Genomic DNA, 6,000 nt, shown 5'->3' with positions numbered 1-6,000 from the left:
TACCACAAATCAATTAATTTTATAAAAAAAAGAAGGCGAAAACAACATTTTAGCACATATATATTAACGTTTGTAAAAATTAGTTTAGGTGGGCAAGACCTCTAAAAACCTTTATGAATGAAGGGTATGAAACCTTAGCCGATAAAATTACATGCTTTCAACATAACTACACGATCTCTAGACACTACCACCACATTCTTGCACGATAATTTGTTGAAGATCCTATTTGATAATCTGTTGATGCGAGCATGAAGGCCCTTTTGTTGATATCCATGCATCTCTCTTTCAACCTTTGGAACCTTTATGATTTAAGGGTACATAACCTAATCCTATGAAACACCATGTTATATGATCTCTCGCCATCTCCTCACCAACACCAATTCCTGCATGATAATCTACCGATGTTACTCAATGGATTCATTTTGGTTTTGTAGACCCTTTGGACTTCTGTAAAAGTTAATATGTATCCCTTCCCTCCCTCTTTCTCTTCTTTTTTTAGTCCCAAGCACACAACTTTTGAGTTGATTGATTTACAGGACCTTCATACTCATATTTTGTCTATTTTTTGAGTAGTAACCTAGCAACAACCATTTGAAAGCATGCATCTACTAGTGACTTTCTTATTTCATAAGTTGAAGGACTTTTCCCCTCTTCGATAAATTCAACCTACCATCCTATGCTCGAATTTTTAAAGAGATGCTCTCTCTCTCTCTCTCTCTCTCTCTCTCTCTCTCACACACACACACACACACACACAACGCACACATTGTGTGCGTGTGTGCGCACTCAAGCATGTGTGTCAAATAATGAATAGACGAAAGAAACTCAATGCAACATTTTCCTCTTTTCTCCCTATTCTCTTCTTCTTCTTCATTTTTGGGGGGGGGATCTTTCGTGCTCGTGTGCGTGTGTGCTTCCGTGCCGCCGTTAACAGCTAGAAGGTTTTAAATCCAACACCTTTGGCATGGGACTTCAACAACTTACCGCTAGGCTGTATCTATGGCATCACATTGTGGTAATGTTACTCACAATATAAAGTTGAATTTTTTATGGATCTTCGCTTTTTTAACACACAATCACCATCAAACCGTCAAATTATGCACACATTCATCAAAATGTTGACCTTTGGTTTCATAATAGCCCATCGCGATTAACTTACCAATCTCTACTCAAATCTAACTTGCTTTTCTTTTCCATAAGTCTAAGCAATTTTCAAAGTTTAACTATTTAGCTTATAACTTAAATTTATTGTGAGAAGTAGCATGTCCTATTCAACACAAGTACACCTACCACTGTCCTTTACATAATAGAATTTGTTTTACATCTTCAAGTATCGAAGGATGCTAAGACCTTGAGAAGAGGAGAATCTATATTTGTGATAAAAGGTTGGCTTCCTTTCGTACAATAAAAGGTTATATAACAAGTAGGTAAAAGCTATCTTATATACAACTATTCTAGAAAAGAGCCTTGAAGATGAAAAAATGAGAGGTGTGGTGAGATAAATGAGAGTAATAATGTGATGTGATCCAAGGTGGATAGAAACGTTAGGTATTGTACATTTCGAACGTGCTCAATATGAGTACGGAAAATACACATCAAGATAAGGTACATTAAATACATTCAAGTTTTTTCTTTAAATATATACATAAAATTTTATGAAACATTGAAAATTGAGGAAAATTGGGGGAAATTGATGAGACCTAGGAAAAATTGGGGAGATTGGAAGAATTGAGGGAAATTGGGAATATTAGAAAAACTTGGAAATTTTTGTGGGAATTTGGAGAATGCAACATTAATGTGATTTAATATAAGCTGGAGAGGTTCCTAACTCACAACCAATACCACCGAGAGGTAGAGTGAACTCTTACTAGGAGATTATTGCAAGAGTTACATATTATCAAATTTGGAGGGCACGTATGCATAGAGGTTATGGGTGACCTTCTACACTCAATTGATATGCATCATTTGGGTAGATTTTACACACACTCAACAACACATATGCTTATATCTACATAACTTCCAAATAGCAAAGTGTAATGGGAAACACGATATTTCTTTTCCCATACTCCCTCAAGACCCTCCAGGAACCATTAGTTTTGGAATTGTTTGTGTATGCCTTGCATTCTAAAAGGCTCATGGATTTGTATTGGTTTGTTCATTCTTTTTTTTTTAGGGTAATGCAAGGAGATATGTTTTTCTCACCCTCCTACCCCCTTTATGGATTGAGACAAGAGGGGGTCAAGTATTGACCCCCTCTCCCATGTGGGTTCTATTCATACCAATTAGATGTCCTTTTTGTGTTCCTAAAAAAGGATTACACAAAATTCACAAGGAGAGAAACAAGAGGATACCTAAATGCCATGAGGAGAGTTGCTAGCTGTCTATAAAAAGGCTTTAGTCTTTGGGGGGGTTTCGGGGGTGAAGGTGCAGTGTGCACTAGGTTGGGGCACAAACACATATGTGTTAGGTATCACTTGCACAAGTACTTCTTCATGGAAGGCCCTATTAGCTCAAAAGCCGTGGCACCAATGATGCATATGGCAATGCCAGGCTCCCTCTCTATAATGCTTGTGCCGTCCACATCTTATGAAATCAAAGAAGAATTACTGGTAGTGGGTAAAGGGCAGAGAACAATGGCAATGATGACGACGATGATGATGAGCCTATCCTATGTGGATAGCATGACACTTGAAACCGTAAATTTTTGCAAAACGAATCAAACTCGGGTATTAGGTCTAGTTGGAAGAGGAGCAAGAAGAATGGTAAACAAAAGATGGAGAGAAAGAGCAATGTGCATGTAAAGGAAGAGCGACGATGGAGGGAAGAAGAAGGCGATGAATCGATGGTTGATGATGTAGAAGATGGTACAACATCCCCCATTACCATAGCCAAAAATTTACAAGATCAACAAAAGGGGGGCATTCAAACATCACCGTTATAATGTTGGGAAAAATTAGCACGTCAAAGGGATATAGGAAACATAAGACAACACCATAGCCAGACTGCAAAAGAGAAGGCTATTATTTGTTGCTGCTCTTGGATGGAGGTGCAGAAAGAAAGGAGTTCACCGTGCTGTTTTCTTCAACTTATTATAAAGTGAGTGTGTATGGTGACACGAGACTTAAGAAGGCTAAAACCACCCGCTCGATACCAAGCCTTAAATTTGAAGCCCATTTTGGGCTTAAAAAATATTCGAGGTTTCATTTGATACTTGAAAATGTTGGCAAGGTTCCAAAGGTGACACCTTTCAAAAATGCTAAAGTGTCAAAATGAAGCCAAGGTTGAGGTACATGGTTTTACAAGATATAGGGCCCAAAAGGTATACATATGTCTGTGTTCCTATCATGGGTGTGTTTTGAATCTAGAAAATAACAATGTACTTTACACATTAACATCTACAACTTACAAGTTAAGAGTCACACATGTTACTTGTTAAAATGATATAAACTAGATAGTGTGTAGACCATAAATATATACCCCATCGATTAACCAAGTAATCTCTACTCAAATCTAACTTGCTTTTCTTTTCCATGAGTCAAAGGAATTTTTCAAAGTTTAACTTTTTAGATAATATCTTAAACTGATTGTGCAAGATAGCATGTCATATTCAACGGGAACCGAAAAGTACACCTACCACCACCCTTTACACAATAGAATATTGTTTCTAGCTTCAAGTATCTAAGGATGTCAAGTGGAAGAACTTGAGAAGAAGAGTATCTAGATGTGTGATATAAGTTATTTTCCCTTTTGTATGGTAAAAGGTTATATAACAAGTAGGGAAAGGCTATCTTACATACAATTTGGCTAGAAAAGATCCTTAAAAATGAAAAGCTATCTTACATACAACTTGGCTAGAAAAGATTCTAAAAAATGAAAAAATGAGAAGTGTGGTGAGGTAAACAAGAGCTATCATGTGATTTGATTGAATACAAGATTAAGAGGTATTTTATTTGAATGGCTAGCATTGAAATCAAGTGTGTGTTAATTAAGATAATATAGTCTTGAATAAACATGGATATGGTTTTGAGATTTGTTTGTTTTAATGTGTTTTTTTATATCTAAGTATCTAGTTTTTTTTCTTTTTTTTCATGATTTGTTACTCCATGGATTTGTTTTGGTCTCATATACCCTTTGGTCTTTTGTAAATGTTAATATTCCTGTGTGTGTGTGTGTGTGTGTGTGTGTAAAGCTAAGGACACATCTTTTGATGCTGATTGATTTTGTCTATTTTTTGAGTAGTAATCTAGTAACAACCATTTGAAATTATGCATCTACTAGTGACTTTTTTATTCCATAAGTTGAATTATTTTATCATGACTTTGCTTCATATCCTCCTTTAATAAATTGAGCTAATAAACTAACGGATGATATTTTAACCTAGCCTCTCTCTCTCTCTCTCTCTCTCTCTCTCTCTCTATGAGTCGACCTCACTGGCTAGACATGCAAGACCTATGCTCTACACTGCCTACCATACTCACCACCACCTAGCACCGCAGTATCCCTACAAGCCTCTCACTCACACCACACCCACCACTGACCACTCACTTACCTCGCTCAGAGAGAGAGAGAGAGAGAGAGAGAGAGAGAGAGAGAGAGAGAGAGAGAACACCACAAAAGCGCAACATTGTATACCAAACTATAGACAAGAATGATACAAGAGAGTCTCCTTTGTGAGAATGTGCTACAATGAATGTTTTACAAGAGAGAGTCTATCCTCCACTTCGAGAGAGTGCCCCCCTTATCTCCTCCTTGGGTGTCCTCCTCCTCGAAGTCCCAACCCTCATCATGTAGTGTAGAGGGAAGATCTTCCATCGAGAAAAGGAAGATGGTGCTCAAGAGGATCTCGCCATTCCTCGAGAAAGGTAGAGGGGTGTTGCCTCCATGAGTGCCATCGGAGTTGGCTATGCACGTTAGAGAAGTCGGAGGGCACGCACCGACTATGATGACGGTCGAAGATGTCGGAATGACTTGGCAAAGCATCAAACAATCTTTACCATGTAATGTGAGCAACACAAGGTGAAAATATATACTTAGCAAAGCATCAAACAATCTTTACCAATGTAATGTGAGCAACACAAGGTGAAAATATATACTTAGCAAAGCATCAAACAATCTTTACCAATGTAATGTGAGCAACACAAGGTGAAAATATATATTAGTTGGGTCACATTATGGTGTTGATGTTCTTTCTCCATATACCATATACTAATAGAGACACATAGTGTAGATGTAGATTGTGTTGGATCATCACATAGTTATGCTACTATGAGAACTACATGATATAGCTATGTCATCGACTGAAAGTCAATGTTCTTGCTCATTAATTTTTTTGTTGTGACCACCATCAATATCTCTTTTAACATGATGGGCAATGGAGGGCTTCATATTGTTTGTTAAACGAGGATATGTCTTTATCTTTAATGAATTTGATGCTAACATCCAGGATTTAAAGGTTCTCTATGGTAGAATCTAGAATTTAATTGGATATTTTTTTTGAGAAAATTGTATAAATCATGATATTGAATCTTATCCACTAATTGCTTAATCACTTATTTTGTTCGCTCAGTTGGCCTTTCTAAAATTTTCGGAGGAAAAGCAGCCATTGGCCTACCAGGGCATCCCGTATTACGTGCATGTTCATGTGCAACCTTCACGAATATAATATATTTATAAAAGACGAGGAACAGAAAACAGTTGTTAACGTGTACCATTGAATCAGTCCTCTTCAAAATGATAACATTAATCTGTGTTTGATATTTTATTTAATTTGTATTTGTTGTTTTTATATTCATTTTATTATTGATGAAATCTTCTTCTTTTTTGTTGTTGTTCTTTCGTTTCTCTACTTCTAATTTTTATCAGTTATTTATTTCTCCCAGGTTCGAGTTTCTTGGATCTTTTGCGCATCTTTGATTTATATACCATAATAATTCGTAAATTTGTCCCTTTCGCAAACGTTTTGAAGGAATCACCGACAACGTTCTTGGTAAGGCAAAGAAA

This window comes from Cibotium barometz, chromosome 14 (assembly GCF_041138505.1).
Source record: "Cibotium barometz isolate CiBa-2024 chromosome 14, ASM4113850v1, whole genome shotgun sequence".
In the NCBI taxonomy this organism is placed as follows: domain Eukaryota; kingdom Viridiplantae; phylum Streptophyta; class Polypodiopsida; order Cyatheales; family Cibotiaceae; genus Cibotium; species Cibotium barometz.
Note: the sequence above shows the minus strand (reverse complement) of the source record.